The 23057-nt window shown below is 48.0% G+C and overlaps 1 pseudogene; it reads right to left on the bottom strand.

Moving 5' to 3' along the window:
• Positions 1 to 1546: 1546 nt before the first annotated feature.
• Positions 1547 to 23057, bottom strand: part of LOC128849163 (zinc finger protein 420-like) — a 48214-nt pseudogene continuing 26703 nt past the window's right edge.

A 23057-nucleotide genomic window follows, 5' to 3' on the forward strand; every position in this document is an offset into this window, starting at 1 on the left:
AACAAAGAATCCTGTGGCACCTTATATACTAACAAATGTATTGGAGCATAAGCTTTTGTGGGTGACTACCCACTTCATCAGACACAAGTGCTAGTATGGTCGTAATGGAAAAAAAACAAAAAACAAACCAACCAGCCAGCCTCCCCATATGCAAACAATCCCATCTCAGTAGGAAAAGTTCTACAACAGGCTTTGCCAACAGTTGGAAACTGGGATTTAAACTCCAAATGATCTCACTGTATTTGAGATCTATTCAAATTCCCCATCCAGGTCTGTGACACTTTCATCTCAGGTCCTAAATTACTGTTTGAGGAGCAAAGAAAACAAATTGTGATCCACAAACAGAGGGCTGAGAACCCTGAATCATAGTATACATTGAGCGGTGGAACTGTAGAAAGTGAACCATAAATTCTACATGGTGTCACGGAGTCACCGGGCGATGCTCTGGAACTGCTCCATATGAAGCCAGTCAGGACTCTGGGGGAGCCTCCTCTCTGTGAGCAGATGGTCTCAAGGGCAAGAGGCTTACACAGCTTTGACCTTTCTGGGTCTAGCCTCGGCGCATTCAGCATCCCCTTCCACACCGTGCACTTCCCACAGCTAGTCGGCACAGACGGGGCTCCTGGGGAAGCCCGAGGGCCCTGCCCCCCAACTCCACAGTCAGACATGACTCTCAGCCAGCCAGTAAAATAGAACGTTTATTAGACGACAGGAACATGGTCTAAAACAGAGCTTGTAGGTACAGAGACCAGGACCCCTCAGTCAGGTCCATTTTGGGGAGGGAGGAAGACCAGAGCCCCATCTGGCCCCGCTCTCCATTTCCCCAGCCAGCTCCAAACTGAACCTCCCTCCAGCACTCTCACCCAGCCTCCCCTCAGCTCCTCCTGCAGCCTTTGTCCAGTTTCCCGGGAAAAGGTGTCCCGTGGCTCCAACCCCCTTCCTGGGTTCTCACGTTACATGCTCAGGTATCCTCCCTCAAGGAAAGTCTCCCATCCCCAATGCAGACAGTCCCAATGAAACTCCCCTGCAACCTTCCCAGGTCAATACTCCCCACTCCCTGCTGTGTCACAGGCACCCACCCACTATTCAAAGAAAACATTAAGAACATTCCCACTTCGTCAGTCACACACCCCTATTCCCACCACCGAGGTAGTGGTGCAGCACACACGGAAACTGAGACACACGCAGTATTCATGCAAAACAGTAAAACTCACATAGGCTCAACAGTAAGACTCCCATACAACAGAAGAAGGGAAAATCCCCACTTTGTCACACCCTCTATCCCGGCTCCTTCTCTGTTATATTTACATTGAGAAAAAGGGTACAAAACCCAACTGCTATTCAGCAGAACCCAGTGCAACGTGAGAACAACTGGGAATGAGGCAATCTGTCCCTAGTGGGGGACTAACAATCACTTTGCAGTGGGAGGAAAAATATAAACGTGATGCTATAAATTTGGTTAGACTAGGAAAAGTGATGGAGGTTGTGTCCGGTGGTGAGGAAATTTGCTACGTTACCCTGGCCACTATATGGGCTATTTTCTTCATTGAAAAAAAAAAAAAAAAAAAAACAGTTGTGTTTTTACATCAGGATCCCTAACTCAATCTAGCTAACTCCATGGAAAACCCCAATGGAGTCAAGGCCCAGATAGATTTAACCTCCATGTACCGAGTAAAGTTCACTCCTGGTTCCCCCACCTGGGGCTGATGGACATTCCTGTTGGAGGGACGCACACTTCCATGACACAGGACAAAGGAGTTGATGAAAAACACCGTGGGCTTCACTCCAAGGAAGGATGAGCTGCAAAAGGGAAAAGCAGACAACTCGCCTGAAGGAGCGGAGATGCCACAAATGCTGCCTTAAAGTTCACTACACCTCTACCCCGATATAACGCAACCCGATATAACATGAATTCGGATATAACGCGGTAAAGCTGTGATCCAGGGGTGCGGGGCTGTGCACTCTGGTGGATCAAAGCAAGTTCAATATAACGCGGTTTCACCTATAACGCAGTAAGATTTTTTTGGCTCCCAAGGACAGCGTTATATCGGGGTAGAGGTGTACATGGGAATTGGCAAAAGGAAAAAACAATCTTTTCTGAGTCCTAGACAGGATTTTCATGGTGTTTATCTCCCTTGCAGCTTCTCTGGTGATACATAAGAGAAAAGCTGTGATGGAAGGTTTTCCTGCACTCACGGCATTCATAAGGTTTCTCCCCTGTATGGATCCTCTGATGTGTAATAAGGCCTGAGCTCCGAGCGAAGGTTTTCCCGCACTCACAGCATTTATAGGGTTTCTCCCCTGTGTGGATTCTCTGATGGCAAATAAGGTGTGAGCTGTCAATGAAGGTTTTCCCGCACTCACAGCATTTGTAGGGTTTGTCTCCTGTGTGGATCCTCCGATGTTTTATAAGGACTGAGTGCCAAGAGAAGGTTTTCCCGCACTCACAGCATTTATAGGGTTTCTCCCTTGTGTGACTCCTCTGATGTGCAATGAGATTTGAGTGCTGAGTGAAGGTTTTCCCGCACTCGCAGCATCCATAGGGGCGCTGCCCTTTGTGGATTCTCAGATGGCAAATAAGGTGTGAGCGCTCAGTGAAGGTTTTCCCGCACTCGCAGCATCCATAGGGTTTCTCCCCTGTATGGATCCTCTGATGGCGAATAAGGCCTGATCTCCGAGTGAAAGTTTTCCCGCACTCACTGCATCCATAGGGTTTCTCCCCTGTGTGCATCCTCTCATGGCAAATAAGGTGTGAGCGCTGAGTGAAGGTTTTCCCGCATTCACAGCATTCATGGGGTTTCTCCCCGGTGTGGATCTTCTGATGGCGAATAAGGGTTGAGCGCTCAGTGAAGGTTTTCCCGCACTCGCAGCATCCATAGGGTCTCACTCCAGTGTGGATCCTCTGATGGTGTGAGCGCCTCCTGAACTTTTTCCCACACTCGAAGCCCGTGTTATTTCTCTCTCCCGTCAGGATTCTCTGCTGGGCCGTGGCTTCCTTGAGGCCTTTGTGAGTTCCCCGATAATTAACAGATATTCCAACTTTCTGCGCTGGCTGGTTTCCCTGCTGCTTCTCTGGTCTATGCTGCCCCCGAGAGCCTTTTCCCTGCACACAACTCCTGGATACACTCCCTTTGCATCTTTGCAACAACGCCCCATGCGCTTCCACTTGCTCCTCTTCCTGCTGAGGATTCTGCTCCACGGTCTCTCTCACCATCCCCTCACCTGCTGGGACAGAGAAAGGAAAACCTCAGAAAGCAGAAGGGAAAAGGGGAGAGCAAACCAAGAGAATAGCTGGAGATGGAAAAAAATCAGGGACTGAATTTCTCCCAAAGGGGAGAGAGGAGAGGATCAATTCTGCATCCAGTTCCCACCCAAACACTCAAGGAGAAGGGAGTTTGGGCTGGGAACTACTGCCAGGAGTTAGGATGGATAGGAAGCCATGAACAGTGTCTGCCCTGAGGATATGACACCTGCTGGGGGCCATCCTGAACCCAGAGACCTCACAAGGTCTTTGTTGGAAATCCCAGCTGTTTCCTTCAAGCACTGAGAAGGTTTAATGATCCCTCACCCACATAGCTGCCTCTCAGGATCTCTCTTTCCCTTGAGCCCTGGAAATCTGGGGCCCACTGCTCTTCCCCTCGTTCCAGTTGGGAGATGACACCGGGTTTGGAAACTGGGAACCCTGCTCAGAGGAAAGAAGACCAGTGAGATCAGGTATCACGCAAAAGAAGAAGTTACTCAACTTGTGCATCGACAGTTCTTTGAGATGTGTCTCCCTATGGGTGCTCCATTGTACGTGCTAGCACATTAACAATAGCTGTGTAGACCAGTGGCTTTCCACACTACTGTACCCCTTTCAGGAGTCTAATTTGTCTTGCGTACCTTCAAGTTACACCTCATTTAAAAACTACTTGCTTATAAAATCAGACATAAAAATACAAAAGTGTCACCGCACACCATGAATTGCTGACTTTCTCATTTTTACGATATCATTATGAAATAAATAATTGGAATATAAATATTTTACTTACATTTCAGGGTATATTATATAGATCAGTATAAACAAGGTATTGTATGAAATTTTACTTTGTGCTGACTTGGCTAGTGATTTTTCCGTAGCAACTCTGGATAGGGTGACCAGACGTCCCGATAAAATCGGGACCATCCCAATATTGTGGCGTTTGTCCCACGTCCCAACCGATGTTTGGTCAGGATACAATTTGTCCCGATATTTCACGGTACTACTACTACTTTTTTTTTTTTTTTTGCTCCGCCGGCGGATATTTCCCGATGTCCCGATATTTTCTTCCTCTCATCTGGTCACCCTAACTCTGGAAGAACTCTGCGTACACACCCAGGGGTACACATACTGCTGGTGTAGAGACTGAGCTCCAGCCCAATCCGCAACATAGACGCAGTTATATACAGCCCGCCAAGGGCAGTCTGGGGACCCAGGCTGGGAGGGTCTCTCCCAGAGGCAGCACAGACATCCCAAAGTGCAGTACAGTTGTGTTCTCACGTTCTGCTTCCCTTGGACCCAGTCATTACACATTAACCTCCAGTCTTTGACACTTACACCGTCCAGTGTGCTGCATTCATATGTGGACAGTCCTTGATAGTGTTTCCATGTAAATGGAGACAGGCCTATGCTGCTTCAACAGGAATTACATCCGCATCCCAGAAGAGGAATTCACTGCTTCACACCCAGTGACTAACAAAGCAAATTGAGAGGGAAGCTGACCCATGCATACTTTTCATTAAAAAAAACTACTAAATAAAGCCCCCATTCTCCAGAGGGAGACAAGGTCAAAATGAAGGGCTAGGACCATGAATCATAAAATCACAGTAACACACGGGGTAAAGAGATCTCAAGATGTCAGCTAGTCCATCCTCCAGCCCTGAGGCAGGACCAAGTATACACAGACCATCTGTCTAACCTCTTCTTAAAAACCTCCAGTGACCAGGATTCCACAACCTCTCTTGGTAACGTATTCCTGTACTCATCTATACGCACAGCTGGAAAGTTTTTCCTAAGATCCAACCTAAACATCCCAAGCTGCAGAACAAGCCGGTTAACCTCTCCTACTTAGGGTTAGGGTAGGGAGAAGTAGTAAGGCAGGGGCAGGCAAACTTTTTGGCCTGAGGGCCACATCGGGTTTCCAAAATTGTATGGAGGGCCGGATAGGGGAGGCTGTGTCTCCCCAAAGAGCCAGGCGTGGCCAGCCCCTGACCCCTAACTGACCCCCCCTGCTTCTCGCCCCTGACGGTACCCCCGGGACTCCTACCCCATCCAACACCCCCGTTCCCTGACGGCCCCCCCCCGGGACTCATGCCCCATCCAACACCCCCGTTCCCTGACGGCCCCCCCCCGGGACTCATGCCCCATCCACCACCCCCTGCTCCCTGACCACCCAGGACCTTCCGCCCCGACTTCCCCGCACCATATATGAATGTATATATGATATAACTGGAATATGTTTTATGTTACATATGCCATGTAACATATCTATGTAAAGGTTATGATCTACTGAATCTATTAATCCTATTTGTATGCACATATCATTTTTGTATTTTAAGTTATGAATATTGGCTGTATACTTGTCTGATTCTAAGTGGGTTTTAGTGAAGCAGGTGGTCAGCTTCCTGAGAAAAGACTATTCTCAGTAAGTGCCCAATCAAGAAGCCCTTAAGCCAACAATGAATTTGGAGACGCCAATCCACATCTGAGCTTTCCCAGGCATGTGGCTTGGCTGGTAAGGAACTCAGTCATGCATGGACATGTGACTTGCCCAGGTGGCTCTAAAACTCCATTTTGTAGCTGGACTTTGCATAGGAGAGAGTTGGGGGTCTCGACCCACAAGAAAAAGTCTATTTAAACCCCTGGGAGACCCCTCCATTTTGTCTTCAGCTGGCTAAAAAGAGAGCCTCCCCACCCCAAAGATACCTGACAGAAACTGGAACAAAGGACAGTAATTACAGGGGGGGTGAGTGATTGCTGGACTCAGACTAGAAGGAGACTAGTCTGTAAAAGGAAGCTTACGGGGTGAGGTTATGATCTGTATTCAATTTCTTAGACATAGACTTCCCTGTTTTATTTTATTTTGCTTGGTAATTAATTTTGTTCTGTCTGTTACTACCTGGAACCACTTAAATCCTACTTTCTGTATTTAATAAAAATCACTTTTTACTTATTAATTAACCCAGAGTATGTATTAATAGTTGGGGGGGGGCAAACAGCTGTGCATCTCTTTCTATCAGTGTTACAGACGGTGAACAATTTATGAGTTTAAAGCTTATACAGGGTAAAACGGATTTAGTTAGGGTTTGGACCCCGTTGGGAGTTGGGCTTCTGAGTGTTAAAGACAGGAACACTTCTGTAACTTGCTTTCCAATTAAACCTGCAGCTTTGGGGGCACATGGATCAGGCCCTGGGTCTGCGTTGGAGCAGACTGGCGTGTCTGGCTCAGCAAGACAGGGTGCTGGAGGCCTAAGCTGGCAGGGAAAGCAGGGTCAGAAGTAGTTTTGGCACATCAGTTGGCAGCTCCCAGGGGGTTTCTGTGATCCAACCCTCACAACAAGTATTCCTCATTTCAGTGCGGAGTGGTGTAGGCGGCGTCAATAAAGGCACATAAGGGTGTGTTCTTGCCACAGGGATTGTCAGCAGGCTGGTGCCATACGTGCACAGGGTCCCCAGGGCTCAGGGAGGGGTAAGTGAAGGCAACGACTCAGACGGAATCCTCATTGGAAGGGTAAAGGGATGGTGACATTATGAAAGTCCAAGATGGATTGTGTGCCGTAGGCTCAGTGTCTGAGTGCAGGCCAGGGGCAGGCAGCTTCTGTTCCCTACATCGGACCTAACCCCAAGTTTTGCAGTGTTAGCGTTTGCGCTGTCCTGCACCTGTGCTCTGTTTCCAAAGTGTTCTGTAGCGGGGAGGGCAGAGCGCTGGTCAGTGTCTCATTGGCCTGTCAGAATGTTGCTGAAACAGGGCAAAGTTGAGGCTGCACTGTGAACCTTAACTCTTCATTTCCCCTTCTAAGAACCTAGGGGACAGGAATCCTTACCCAGCGAGGTCATGTTCTCATAGTTCTCCTGCATGACATCTTTGTAGAGGGCTCTCTGAGCGGGGTCCAGCAGAGCCCACTCTTCCCTGGTGAAATACACAGCCACCTCCTCGAAAGTCACCGGCCCCTGAAAAAGCAAGAGCGCCCCACTCTGCACCTGCTGCCCAGCGACATCCCCACCACTCACATTGGAGGAGGGCCAATCACATGGAAGCTCTGGGAGGCAGGCAGGATCCCACCCCCTCCCCATCAGAGCAGCCAGGAGGCATCAGGGTGAGGAGCGAAAGAGAGAGAGCCCCTCGCCCCTTCTAGCAGACAGAGATGGCAGGGGTCTTCCCATTCAGCACTCACCTACCAGCCAGAAGCTGATACAGGAGATGGAGCCCCCAGCAGGGTCCAGGGACAGCCCCCTGGCAGGAATCCCAACACCCCCCCCAGTGCCAGTAGTTGGATGGGACGGGATGGGGTGTCTTCCCCGGGCCTCACTGGCGGTTGCCCTCTGGCTAGTAGGCTCAGACTCCAGGATTGGAGGCTGGTACGTTTCCCTAGCCCAGTCCAGGGGGGTTGTTACCCGCTTGAGAAATTAGGGAATTTCCACCCACAAATCCCATGGGTCTGTTAAAATCTAGGCCCCACCGTAAACAAATCCCAGCAGGTTTGTCACACCCTGTCCCCCCCCCTTTCTCCACCCTGTGTATTTCCTGCCCCTTCCCACCTCCTGACCACCCCCAGAAGCACCCACCTCCTGTGTCTTTACTGCCCTTCTCCCGCCAACAGGAGCCCACCAGCAACTCCCCGATAATCCCTACCTGAGCTGGCTCCACGGCAGCCATTTCCCTGGTCCCTGGTAGGATGGGACGTAACGCTGCAGCCTGTCAGGGCAAGAAGGGGACGTGTCAGAACACGACAGTAACGTCACATCTCAATTCCCCCCGGCTCTTTCCCTGCAGACGGATGTTCTCGACTCTGTCATGCAAATAACGGAAATATTCAAAACAGAATTAGTAATTGGCGGGGGGGCATGGGACTTTAACGACCGAGACACCTGTTAGAAAAGGAATTAATACAAACACAAACTGTCCAATGAGTTCTTGGAATGTGTTGGGGACACCTGTTTGCTTCAGAAGATGGAGATAGTAACCAGGGAGACAGGCATTTCAGGGTTGATTCTGACTAACAGGCGGGAGTTAGTTAGGAAACGGAAGGTGGAAAGCAATATGGGAGAAAGTGTTCATGAAATGATGATTTTGTGAGTCTAAGAGAAGGAACGTGTTAGAGCAGGAAAATAAGGACAACGGACTTCAAAAAGGCAGACTTCAACAAACTCTGAAAACTGGTATGTGAGTGTGACATTTCACTCCATATTCTTTATGAAAATATGCTTATGACATGAATATGAGATAACTGAGATGTACTTTGTGCAAGATGGGTCTTGTAAGATATCATTGGAAAGATTACAGAGAGTCCTGTGGCACCTTTAAGACTAACAGATGTATTGGGGCATAAGCCTTTGTGGCTGAATGCCCACTTCGTCGGCACATGCATCCGACGAAGTGGGCGTTCACCCAAGAAAGCTTATGCTCCAATACATCTGTTAGTCTTAAAGGTGCCACAGGACTCTCTGCTGCTTTTTACAGATCCAGACTAACACGGCTACCCCTCTGATATTGGAAAGGTTATAATTTACTGAATGTGATTATCCAATTCGTGTGCATGTATCATTTCTGTATCAAAGCGGTCAGTGCTTTGAATTCCTCTTCTATACTCGCTGTAGTGTGTTGCGTCAAGCCCCTAAAGCTGAATCTTTCCAGAGCAGATCTCTGTCTCTCTGTGCAGCTGGGCGTGGCCCTGCCTGTGTGCTTGGCTGGAAGAGGCTTGTGAGCCTAACGCGGCCACCGAAGCTGGCAGAATAGGCTGTCTCAGTGGCACCCCAGCACATCAGGTGACACCCCAAAGGGCCCAAACCCGTCACAGCGAGGTCCCATGGGAATAAAATTCTAAGGAGAATAAAGCTCAGGAGAGCTGGCAGTTTCTCAGAGACAGTACTAAAGGAGCAACAGCAAATTATCACAATGCGAAGGAAAGACAGAAAGAATAGTAAGCTGTCAATTTGGCTCCATTAGGAGCTCTTTAATGACCAGACAATAAAAAGGAATCCTGAACCCCAACCCTAGTTATGGCCCTGTAGCTGCACCAAACTGTCTGGTTACCAAAACAATTCACAGGCGTAATGTAATAGTTGAGTGTTTATATTATTCCAGCAGATTTTTCTTAAACAAATAGGTCTGCTGTGGCTTTTCCAAATTATGGCAATTCATAAAGGTCCATTATTACTTTTCTCCGATTGTCCAAGACATCTTTGCAACTCAGCTGCAATTATTTGAAGATCATCCCGCGTTTCAGGTAGGGTCTTAATTATTATTAACCAAGAGGAGAAAGAAACAGACACCACAATAGGGAAAGAACAGGTTAAAAATATGTAGATACGTTAGATATATTAATGTCAGCCACGAAATTCATTTTAGGGTGCTCAAGGAATTAGCTGAGGCAATCTGGGAACCATTAGCAATTATCTTTGAGAACGCCTGGAGAACGGTGAAGACTGGAGAAGAGCAAGCATTCTACCCATCTTTTAAAAGGGGAACAAACAGAACTGGGAAATAAAGTCAAGCCTTATTTAAATACCTGGAATGAACAACTTATTAATCAATTTGTAAGCAAGCAGAGGCTAGTAAGGTGATAAGTTATAACCAGCATGAATTTCCAAAAACAAATAATGCCAAGTCAATCTAATTTCCTGCTTTCACAGGCATACTGGACTTATGGATCCGGGGGACATTGTAGATAGGACATATCTTGATTTTACTCAGGCTTTTGACACAGGCCCCCATGACATTCTCACAGTGAACTATGTGGTGTACATTCTCACAGGGAAATGTGGTGTACATGAATGTGCTATAAAATGGGAGAAAATGTTGTTGGAAGGTTGTACTCAGACAGTAATCATTAGTGGTTCACTGTCCAACGGGAGGATGTATACAATGGGGTGCCCAGGGGCCAGTCCAGGATCTGATAGAGTCAATATTTTCACTCATTACTTAGATAATGGACTGGAGAGCATGCTGTCTAAATATGCAGATAACAGCCGCTGCGAGGGGCTGCAAGCACATTGGAGGACAGGATTAGAATTCAAGGCAACATTTACAAACTGGAGAAGTGGGCTGAATGAACGAGATGAAATTCAATAAAGACAAGTGCAAAGTACTAGACTTAGGGAAGGAAAACCAAATGCACAACTACAAAGTGGGGAATAGCTGGTTAGGGGCTTGTACTACTGAAAATGATCAGGGGCTATAGTGGATCACAAACTGAATCTGAGTCAATTGTGGAAAAAAAACCTAATGAAGCACTGGAATAAATTAGCAAGAGAGGTGGTGGAATCCCCATCACTGGAGGTTTTTAAGGACAGGTCGGACAAACACCTCAGTGCTGGGGGCTGGACTAGATGCCCTCTCACCATTCATTCCAGTCCTACAGTTCTAGGATTCTATGCGGGGGAAACGTTTGGCCACTTTATTACAGCACTGACCGGCCCCTCCCACTAGCACTAAACCACTGAGACATTTTGAAACCCTCCCAGTAACAAAGTCTGGGAACCGAATGGGAGAGAAGCACAGAACACAAGGAGTGACACTGGGGGATTCCCCCTGACACTGTCCCCAGGGCAGCACAATCCTACAGCAGGGGCTACAGGGAGAGTCAGGAACTGGCTTTGCCTCACCTTGCACTTCACCTTGTAAGTGCTGGGTTTACAATGGTGCCAGTGGCGCCATGGAGCCGGGCCCATGCTCAGAAGGAGCCCCAGTCTGCTCTGCTTGCACTGTGCCCTGAGACCCCGCCAGCCCACTAGCTCCCCCCACCCTTAAACCTCTCGGCCTGCCCACTGAGGGCTCCTCTCCACCCCCTGGCCTCACCTGCTGGGTCCTCTGGGCCCCTTGGCCGGACCCCTGAGGTCTCTAACAATCAACTGTTGTCTCTGACTCAGATGTTGGGGTGGGCAGAGCCTTGGGTTGACCTATGGGCCTAATTACAGCTGGAGAAAATCCTCACCTTGGCTGGGCACAGAGGAAGCTTTACTCACGCTCACTCCCCAGCCCCGATCCCGCTGGGGGGAGCAGCAGCTGCTCAGCCTGGGCCCCCAGACCACAATCGGGGCAGCAGCATCTGAACCAGGAAGCTCAACCCCAATATCCTGAGGCAGAGAAAGAGAGAAACTGAGTCACTTTCTCCCCTTTAGCAACAACTGAAACCCCCTCCGCACAGGGACACGACCTGATCTTATCTGCCCCCCATGTTAATCTGGAGTCACTCCCTGTTCTCCCTTGCAGTGACTCCGGATTAACACGCGTCTCAGCGAGACCCGAAACGTGGCTCAGGAAGGAGGAGGCCAGAATCCTTTTAAACGGATCATTGCAGCAGGGGGATCGAAACTCCTTCCGCCCCCTCGCGCCCCATGTGCTGAGAGGGATTCACAGCAACAGTTTTCCAGCCCCCCCCCCCGCCTGGACCTCTGTCCCCCCCCCCCGGCTGATTGTCCAGCCCCCCCCGCCTGACCCCCCCATTTCTCACCCTCTGTCCCTCCCCCACCCCTGGCTGATTGTCCAGCCCCCCCCGCCTGACCCCCCCATTTCTCACCCTCTGTCCCTCCCCCACCCCTGGCTCCTGGAGTCTCTGTCCGGCCCCGCGCGCGCGGCTGCCGCCGGGGTCTCTCCGCCAATCAGCGAGCGGGGCTGGGCCCCCTCACGCGCACCGCTAACCGCCTCCAATCGTCAGTTGGGCCTACGTTATTTCCGGCCCGCGGTGCGCCAGGAACTACACCTCCCAACCTGCCCCGGGGCACGGCCGCCCGCTCGGGCCCAGCCTGACCCCAGCCCCGCCCCGTACAGACCCCGCCGCGGTACCTGGCCATGCGGACGCGGCGACACCAGGTCGGACCGAAGTTCGGCGGCGCTGAGCCCGCACGCGCTGCCTGGGCTGGGACTGCGCATGCGCTCGGAGCACGGATGCCGCATGCTCAGTAGCACCCGCTGAAGCCGCTGCGCCCTCACTCTGCCCTGACTTGGCCTGAAATTCCCGGGGGGGGGGCGGAGTCTGGGCAGGGGGCGGACAGTGAGTGTGCGGGGGGGTCAAACAGCTGGAGGTGGGAACGGGGGAGCTGGGCATAAGGTGGGGGGTGAACCCCGGGAGGGGGAGGGGCTGGGGGAGTTTATTCCCCTCCCACAGCCTAGGGGTCACTGCCTCAGTGTGTGTGGGGGAGGGGAATAACCGGGGGGGGCGCTGCCCTCTTACCCCCCAGGGGTCACTGCCTCCGTGTCGGGGGGATAACCGGGGGGGGCGCTGCCCTCTTACTCCCCAGGGGTCACTGCCTCCATATGTGTGTGGGGGGGAGGGGAATAACCGGGGGGGGGCGCTGCCCTCTTACCCCCCAGGGGTCACTGCCTCCGTGTGGGGGGGATAACCGGAGGGGGCGCTGCCCCACTTACCCCCCAGGGGTCACTGCCTCTGTATGTGTGTGTGTGGGGGGGAAATAACCGGGGGGGGGGGGGGGGCGCTGCCTCACCTAGCCACCACTGCCCAATTAGTAGACACACACACACACACACGGCCAGCAGGGGTCACTGCTGTACTTGGGGTGCTATACACAGGACAGGGGCATTCACCCACAAAAGCTCATGCTGCAATCCATCTGTTAGTCTATGTCAGGGACTTTTTAACCCAGACGGCAAGGTTCGTTGTCTGACCGCAGAGTGAGAGACAGGCAACACCAGCAAGGTCCAATACAAGCTCTTTATTGAAGAGTGCACACAACAATAGAGAGCGGCCCGTCTCCAGAGAGAACCAGCCACGATTACAATAACTAGTGAGATTATATAGACAGTTCCGTCGCGTCATAGTTAAAGCAACCCAATCCCCTCCTTTACTAGTTAAAAGCTTCTAATATTCATGCATATCTATGTTCTTTGACAGTACAAACAGTTCATGATTCCTCAGCAGCTTCTTATCAGCTTTTTCGTCATGCACTAGAAACTAGGAGAAAGTAGGGAGTTAAGAACAGAAACGGAGTGGAGACTGCAAGTCTCCATATGTCCAAACAAACCGTTCCTAGTACATTTGGTACAAGAATATGGTCCCCCCCTTTATCTCATTCTTTGAAGCCCAAGCAAGCATGTCCTCATGTTTCACAGAGAGACAGGAATGGCCCAGCAACTACAGTTAGCCTAACTTTGGCTAAGATGGCCAAACAACCTGTTCTATACTCCATTTTCCTTGGACCTAACATCTATAAGGTACCACAGGACTCTTTGTCGCTTTATACACAGTGTGGAGGAAAAAGTTGGCTAGGGCCTGAACTTTGGTTCAGACCTGAACATTAGTTAAGTCTATTGTAGGTGAAAGGTTTTTAGAGGCAGAATAGAGGAAAAGTATAAAAGCAGAACTATCTATAATTATAAGACCTGTGATTCATAGTGCTGCATTGACAGTTTTGGAGAAGTCTGGAAATCGCAGTAGGACAGACTGAGAAAAAAAGGAAAGCTTAGAAACCGCAATAAGGCAGACTGTGAAAAACAGGAAAGCTTGCTAAGCTATATTCCTTTTATGGAGAATGTATTCCAAATATAGCAATAATGCTGATAAGATAATATGTATCATGTAATTGTGGGTTTATGCTATATAAGCTGTGCAAGATTCTGTAATCAGGGGGATTGCTAGTTTACTGGTACCCCCCATGCATGCATGAAAATAAAAAGGCCTCAGGCGATTCTGATTCAAACACAACGCGTGGTCATTTTTCCACAACAATCTTGGTGCCAGTGACTCAGATCCACAGACTATCCACCGGACCAGGAGACCGCGGACCATTCCCCTCCGAACCCAGCCGGCACTTGATAGGTGAGAGACCTTTTAAATCTCTATTTGGGTTATCGGTGGAGGACTGCCCGTAGGCCCTAGGTCGGGTGAGTAGCAAGCTGGATACGGACCTTTGCTGCCAGACTCGCCTGACAACTTTTTGGTTTCCCAGGAGGAGCCACGGGTAAGTGGCGGGGAGTCGGGGTTCCCACAAGGATAGGCCTTGGTTGTAGGCCTTACCTCAGCGTTTGTGTGCAAGTGTGAATGAAAACGAATGAGGGTCATAGGAAGACGCCCAGAGCTTTCTGCGAGGCCTTGAGGCTTACGACCAGGAATGTCTCTAAAGCAAGCCCTATGACCCGTGTGAGTGGCCTGATATTGTTTAGGGGGAGCTGAGGATCGTGGGAAAAAGGGATTATAGGTTCAGGAAGACGCTATCGGAAACCTAGGGATTGAGAGATTGGATCTCACAGTCGGTAACCTCGGGATAGCTGACCAAAACCCTATAATCAGGTAGACTCCAGGAAAATGCGGGGCGGTGAGTCTAAAAAACCTGCCGTCCCACCAAAAGGCACACCAGTGTTTTATATGTATAAGAATTATAGTCCTTTTATTTGTAAGTTTTTAGATAAATGGAATTGGTATACCAGAGATGATAAAAATTTGTAATTTCCATTAGAAGAAAGCTTTGACCTTGACAGGACTGTGCACCTCAGAGGCGCACTTCTTGCCAACAAAGTCGGACAAGATCAGTTTGATGTATATGTTTATTGGTGTAAGGAAACAGTAAAACGGCGCCATAAATCTGAAGTAGGGAGTCCCAAGGACTCCCAAGAAAAGCTTAAAACGCAACTAAAAAAAAAAAGATAAAAAGGAAATTGACTCTTTTCCGTAACCCCACTGGCCAGCAGATATTGCTCTATCCATCTAGATCCTTCAGGAGGCAAAGACCCTTTGGAGTATCCCCTCCACGCCTCCTGACGATCTTATAGACCTGTTATTGTCAATTTTTCTCTTTAGTCCTTGTTTATCGGTTAACCTTTTGGGAAAAGACTTGCTGTGTAAATTAAATTGTATAATCTGCTGTACCCCAGATGGTGTGTATCTGGACGTGCCTGGTCCTGCTCACAATGAAGTCCTGGCAGTTTATAGGAAAAGACTGACCCCAGCCCTTCCTCGTTGCAACAGGAACTGCTGGTTAAGGTCTCTCCCTCCCTGTGGGCTTTGTGAGCCGATCATGCCGACCAGGTTGGGGGCATTGAGTCTGCCCAGCCCGTTAAGATTGGCCTAAACCCAACAAGAACCCTTCCCAGGGTGCAGCAGTACCCTCTATCAAAACAGGCCAAAGAAGAATCTAATCTGTTATCTCCTTGATTTAACAAAAAGTCATTATTCCTATGGTCAATAAGTGTGACTCCCCCGTTTTATCATGCTGTTCATGCTGTTGTTCTTTCTTTCTCTCCCGTTGTCCCTATCCCTGTTGTTATTCTTTTTTATAATGCACTAGTGCTGAGGGGTTATTATCGCCTCAAGAAAAGACTGTATTAAGTCCAGACATAAAGAATTAAAGTTATTATTAAATAAGATGCATCTAGATGTAATGTGTGTATGTAAATAGGTGTATATAAATAAAGAAAAGGGGGGTTAGTCATAATGCCCACCCTCCTTGCTAAATTGGTAGTGAAACAATGCCTGTGCCCATGGAAAGAAATAATGCAGCAAAGAAAAAAGGATCGGGCCCAAAACAAGCAGGCAATCACAGTTTGAGGAAGTTGAAAGAAAGAAAGTGAAAAGTTAACTCTATAGTTACTGGAGGGAATCAAGCAGTGAAACTTGGTAGGAATGTCTGTAAGTAATCCAGGCAAGAGGTTATTTAAGTGGAATTATTCAACTATGAATAATTTAGTCAAATTTGCTGAAGAACACTCCTGCTGTGTAAAATCTGTATTTTATAAGTTTGAGATGAATTGGTATTGTTTAAAGTTGCAAAACTGAGAATACTTTTGCCAGACACAGGAAACTAGTGTTGTTTAAGGTATTTAGCATTTAATCCTTAAGGTGACTTAATGCTTTACAAGATTTAAAATGTTTTAAATAAAGACCAAAGGTTGTGGCTGCAGCAGGGTAGTCAAAGCCAGGAGAATAAAAGATTTGAATTTGTTTCTGGGTAACGAAATAGCAGATAAAAGATCTGGTAAAGAGAGAGAAGGACAGTGCCACTGGTTCTGTGTGGTCGAGCTGTCACTTTGCTGTGGGTGCATGAAGATTTTGTAAGCACAAAAGAAACAGTTACACCTTGTGTAGAAATTAATGAAGAGAATGTGCATTTTCCCCAGAACATGTGCAGTGTATATTGAAGCAGAGGTAAAAGAAATGCAAACCTATCAAAATAGGTTGTGTTGTCTTTTTTCAGATCACTGTATGTTTGAAAATAGGCGTTAAAAGTTAATTGTGTCTCTTTTTAAGTAAGAGTCTTTAAGCTGTGGATAGCTTTCGATCCAGAAGCAAGCCAGAAAGCATCTGTACTAATGCAAATTATCTTAACTGATAATGTAGAAGCCACTGAAACCTGGGCTGCCTATAAAACAATTACAAGGAAATATGGGATAATTCCTCTGTTTTGCCTGAAATCAACAAGAGTATTTGTATATAAAGGAAATATTTTAAGCAATGACTCACTACCCAGAAGGGGTAGGCTTCTATTCTTGGTCTTTCAGATCATCAGAGGAAAAACAAATGCCAGCTAAATAGCATTCAATGTACCATGCATTTACTGGTACAATAGGAATTATTTTTGTGTTCTGTGTCCTGTCTTGTGGTGTTTGTCTTGTGGCCAGAATTGTTGTTTAATATTTTTATAGGACAGTCTAGTTCAAAATTAAATAGAACGGTTAAATCAAAAAAAAAAAGCAGATATTTGTTTTATTCAACTTGGAATACAAAGTGTTTGGATAAATCAGGAAAATGTGATATACTAAAGTCTAATACATTTGCTTAAGTAAGAAAAAGAAACTTCATTGGCCAGATCTTTTAATTGAAAAAAATTGTTGTTAAAATTTGCATACCAACAGTCTTTGGAAGCAAGGACATGAAAGGTTAACCCACTCCCTATATTGCACATGGGATCCTTCTGGCTACCTCAGATTTCTAGCCAGAGGGCTGGGAAGGGAGGAAAGCTATTGGACATCAGAGGTTGTACCGAGTGGACTCCTCAAAAGTGGGTGTGCTTGTCCTGGTTTGTTGCTCCATAGCTCTGTAATAAAGTTATTTTACTGGAAGGGTATATGTGGCATACATTGAATAATAAGATTAATGTACTGTATAATGGCAATGTGTATGTGTTCATTGTTGGGAAAAGGTGTATGAGTGAGGACTGGAAGTTTCCCTTGTAGGTTAAAAAGCCAAGAAGGGGAGAAGGAAGAAGAACAGAACGAATTAACTGGAAAAAAAAATAGCTAGCAAGCTCAGTCCACAGATAAGACGCTGGCCCCATTCAAGGACACTGCTAAAGCTCAGAGTTGGCTGACAACAAAAAAAGGGGGGGCTTGAATGTGCCCAAGCAGCTGTAAAAAAAAAAAAAAAATCTGCAAAATACTGCCAGGCATTAATGAAATGTGTTAGTTTTTTTCTCATAGGTAAAGAAGTGCTAACCAAAGACCCTAGCAGCCCTGCCATTCATTGAAACCAGAAGACTGAGTCTACGTAAAGTCCATCAAGGAAAGACTGCTTTGGCTCCATGCTGGAAAGGCCCTTTCCAAGTCCTGTTAACCACCAACACCGCTGTGAAGTGCCAAGGACTGCCTGCCTGGACCCATGCTTCTCACTGTAAAAAGACCCCTCCACCTCGGGAGGGCTCTCTAACTGATAAGCCTATTTCTCCTTCAAGCTCTGCTGTGCTTTCTGAACAGCAGGGAAAAAGGACAAGGTGAAGTGCTAGTAACGTCTCCCTTGTCCACTGACAGACCTACTGTGCCTTTGGATTTTTCTAGAAGAAGCAAAACCATTACAGGGTGATGTGCTAGTAACCTCTCCCCTGTATGATGCTGAACCACGACTGTTTCAGGAAAAGAGAAGAAGGAACACTCGCTCCATTGAAATCACCAAAGTCCAGGGATTCCTGACTACAAAAGATATTAAGAACTGACCCTAGTAAAGAAACAAAGAATTACACACTGGCAGGAAGAAACTTGTGGGAGCCATGCTTGGGAATGTGGTATTGATTGGATTTTGGGGGTTATTCTACAGGCTGTGCCCTGTGTTTTGGATAAGTCCTTCAGCATGTATTGCCCTCCCTAAATGGATTTTAAATGACAAGTACCAAAGGCACCTTGTTGCCACTGCCCCTGCCATCTCCCCATTACACTATTACCCCTGTAACACATCCAAATACAGACAGTGCCATAGATTTGATAAAACCAATGGCCAAGGCCTTCACACTTTAGTGATTTATTTAAATATTGTTTAGAAAAAGAAATTATTTTTAAGGTTCAGGATATCCCATATAAGTGAACAATTGAATGGAAAACAAGTGGATCAGTGGAGATAAAAGTATATGATATCTCTACCAGTGAACCCCAAGAATTTGTAATTGCAATTGATGGGTTCTATAGCAAAGTAGACATGATGGCCATCCCCGGGGTTTGTAACACCTCAACAGGGAAAGGTCCCTTTTGTTATTTAGTCACCCAGTTAAAAGGGGGTCAAATATATACCCAAAGGCTCTGTTCAACCTCAAGAAATTTTAATTGCATTCACACAATCCCCGTGATCATTGATGTAACCTGTACCCTATTGCAGTATGCCCCACCCTATGTTTTTAGAGTTAACGATTAAAAAAAAAAAATGTGAAGGTGTTCAGTCAGCAAATGTGGTATAAGACTAACCCTAAAAGGGATATATATGGAAATCGATGGACCATAATCAATGCCACCCTGGGAACCATAAGATTTATGTTACCTTTGTCTAGTTTCCAAATTACTTCTAAATATTATAACTGTTCAAGGGGGGCTGCTCTCCGAATAGCCCAATAACGGGCATGGGCTTTCCCCAAACGAAAAAGAGATTTGACTGGATATCTGTGGGATGGAGCTAATGGTGTAGCTACAATTTGGAATATCTATAAAAACCAACAGCATGCAGAAAAAAAATTGGGCCAATTAGAAAAGGCCTCAGGACTTATTACAGGGGCACAACTAACCCAGGTGCAAGCCGGGGTAGCTGAATTACATGTCATTTCTGCCCTTGGTTCCTTAACCCAGAGACTTCTGGCAGAGATGGTATGGAACATCACTGGTGCTGGGGAGGCATTGCGGTGGGACACAGCATGTTCAGAGATCCAGGATTTTCTGAATGATCAATTAGCAACCATTCGAAGTGACCTCGAACACCAGGCCTGGCCCACTGCCCTCACAGACACCTCAGGAGTACCATCTGATCTGTGGCCATGGAGACATACCTGGAGGTTTTCAGGGTGGAGATGTGTACAGTCCCAATGCTCCTTCCAGGCGTATGGACCAGTTAAAGGGATATGGGCACCCACTTACCGAATCCTGCCTGGTCCATGGGGAGGATGCATCTGGGACTGGGTGATTCACCGAGATATATGGGAAATAAAACCACCTGGTTTACCTAGCCGATTTATAGTCGGTGCCCCTGAAATAACACCCAATATTTGGATTGGGAAATCAATGGACACTCTGGCCATCGGAACCCCCACAGCTTCAATGCATGCGTAAACTTAAACCAGGGGAAATAGTCACTGTTCATGACAATGTTTGCTGGGAGGGTAAGGGATTGGGGACCCTCTTAACAGGAGAAATAATTTTCCAGGCCAATGACAGCTGTGTGATTGTCAAAGCCCATAGCATGCACAACACCCATTTTAACCTCTCCACGGTCACCAGTAGCCAGATCATTTACTGGCCGGCGGATAAAATATTTCAATCTCCTCTCTGGTATGAGATACCCTTTAACTGGACAACCCTGGTACCAGACTGTTTCCAAAATCTGCTTTCATTGATACCCGAGGTCCAGAAAATTTCTGATTTATAGGGACAAATTCATGTCCTTGAAAATATGTGTCAAATAGAAAAAGGTGCCTTTCAGACAGCCTATCGACTGTCTTCCTTGTGCACTAGTCGAGACATGCTGTGTGCAGTGACCAAATTTATATACGAACCACACCATGTTGTTGCTATAGGTGGATTGACTATTGTATTGGGATTGCTTGTTTTAGGATTGTGTTTTTGCTATTATTCTTGTAAGGGATAGTGCTGTGCCTGTAATTTATCTGCTAGGCCCACTGCAAGGGAGCAGGTAGCCTTAATGATTGTTAATGAGGTTTATGATAAAAGTTGGGATGAGATAAGAGAAAAGGAAAAGACAGAAATTAGAGGGCTCATGAATGTGGAAGTTTAGGCCAAGGGTGGTGCTGGAAGCGCCAAAGGGGGGATTGTGGAGGAAAAAGTTTGCTAGGGCCTAAACTTTAGTTGGCTCGGGCCTGAACTTTGGTTCAGACCTGAACATTAGTGAAGTCTATTGTAGGTGAAAGGTTTTTAGAGGCAGAATAGAAGAAAAGTATAAAAGCAGAACTATCTATAATTATAAGACCTGTGATTCATAGTGCTGCATTGACAGTTTTGGAGAAGTCTGGAAATCGCAGTAGGACAGACTGAGAAAAACAGGAAAGCTTAGAAACCGCAATAAGGCAGACTGTGAAAAACAGGAAAGCTTGCTAAGCTATATTCCTTTTATGGAGAATGTATTCCAAATATAGCAATAATGCTGATAAGACAGTATGTATCATGTAATTGTGGGTTTATGCTATATAAGCTGTGCAAGATTCTGTAATCAGGGGGATTGCTAGTTTACTGGTACCCCCCATGCATGCATGAAAATAAAAAGGCCTCAGGCGATTCTGATTCAAACACAACGCGTGGTCATTTTTCCACAACAACAGGATACTGCCCCATGTCAATGCCAGAGATCATCCCCCCTCCCCCCACTCACACAGCGTGGGGCTTGGGCCAGGGGATACACACAGGGCACTGCCCCCTGTGGCTACAGTGGGTGAGGGGCTTGCAGGGCACTGGCCCATGTGGCTACCAGCGTCATTATCCTTTGGGGGCACAAGGGGGGCAGAAAGGAATACCTGCAGGACACTGTCCCACCTGGCCCCCAGGAGTCATTGCATCAATGGATGGGGGACACACACAGGGCAGTAGGTCAGGGTCCGGTCCCAGCACGGCTGCACTGCCCAGACCTGCAGCTCCCCTCGACTGCCCGGCTTGGGGTGGAGAAGCCCAGGGCTACCCTGTGGCTCCCCCTCCTATGTCCATCTAGGTTGGCCCCTAATCGGGGCAGCACCAGAGAGGGTGTTGGCCTTTTCAGTGCCTGCTGCTCAGGGGTTTCCCAGTACGGGGTCTCGGGAGGGGGTGACTTATTGCCCTCATCTCCCCTGGCCGTTAATGTCCAGCCTCAGCTGCTCCCCTGCATTTTCTATCCTGGTACCTTAATGGGTCCCATCACCATGGTACCTGGGACCAGCCATCTCCTTCTGTGGCTTTTCAGCCCTGAAACTCTGTAGGCCCCTCTCACAACGTACAATCCTTTGTCTCATTCATCCCAGTGGACCAGCACCCGGAGCATGTCCGGGGAGAGGTGGAGATGACGCCCGTTCAGCTCCAGCTAATGCTACCCTTTTTATAGTCACTTACAATAGCACTGCTAATGAATTAACATTTTCTGGCTTTTACCATATCTATATTTCGTCTGCTTTAAATGAAATACCTTCTATGCCTTCATTGGCTATTTAAAATTTTGATTAATGTTTAAAATCAAATTTACAGAAGTTAAGAAAGAAGGTACGGTACATCTGGGGTCAGGCTTGGGTTATGAGGGATTACGAGTGTCAGTTACAAGGTTCATAAAATACATACATAGCACATAACCAGCATAGACCCAGATGGGGGTGCGGGAGTTTTTAAAATGCCAGTGGGTAAGTGATCTCGGGTACGCCACGCCTAGAATGTATCCAGAGTCCAAGTCAGTCTTGGTGTAGTGAATAAGTACATGGCTGGGGTGCGTCCCTTGGCTCGTCAGGGAAGGAAGGAAGTGGGTTATTGCACAGAGCATTTCCCTCATGGAGCAACAGTTGTCCCGGGCCCAAAGGCAACAGGGACAGCAGATGCCCAGTGAGGAATGCACAAATCATTTCCTTAAGGAACAACAGTGACACCGGGTGGCCACTCTGTAGAGTTGCACAGAGTATTTCCCAAATGAAGCATGTGACGAAGTGAGGGATTTTCTTGTTTGGTTCCTTGTTTTTTCCAATGATTTGCATGCAGAGGGCGTGGGACTCAGTTTCCCTGGGTGTTACTGGTTTAATGAGGGGAGAGGGAGTTTGTTGTTACAGAGGACCAGCGAGGGAACTTGGGACCCCAGCCAATGGCCTGGAGAATGAATACCCCAGCGCCTGGTGACCTGGTGACCCGGAAGCCCAGCTCAGGAGTTGCAGCTGGTTCTAGCCAGTGGGAGGACAATGGGCTGTAAAGAGAGGACCCCTGGTGACCTAACCAGCCGGTTCCAGCCCGAGGGGCCAGAGGACAGAAGAGGGGAGAGGAGGCCCAGGCGAGCCGGTTTCCCTAGAGAGAAGACAATGGACAGAGGGGGCTAGGGGCCGGTGATCTCAGATGCCCAGCTGGGAAGGAGGGGGGCTCGTGGCTGGAGAAGGAGCAGGCAGAGCCCACCTGGATGCAGGGGAGACTTGGATGTGCTGTGCTGAGTGTGACGAAGTGGGGGGTTTTCTTGTTTTCTGCGGAGGTTCAATGGTTTGCATGCGGAGGGGGTGGGACTCAGTTTCCCTGGGTGTTACTGGTTTAACGAGGTGAGGGGAGAGGGAGTTTGTTTTGCAGAGGACCAGAGAGAGGACTTGGGGACCCAGCCGATGGCCGGGAGGATGGATACCCCAGCGAGCGGTGACCCGGCGACCCGGAGGCCCAGCTGAGGAGACGCAGCCAGTTCTGGCCAGTGGGAGGACAATGGGCTGCAGAGTGAGGACCCAGTAACCTAACCAGCCGGTTCCAGCC

The sequence above is a fragment of the Malaclemys terrapin genome, chromosome 15 (assembly GCF_027887155.1).
Source record: "Malaclemys terrapin pileata isolate rMalTer1 chromosome 15, rMalTer1.hap1, whole genome shotgun sequence".
NCBI classification, from domain to species: Eukaryota; Metazoa; Chordata; order Testudines; family Emydidae; genus Malaclemys; species Malaclemys terrapin.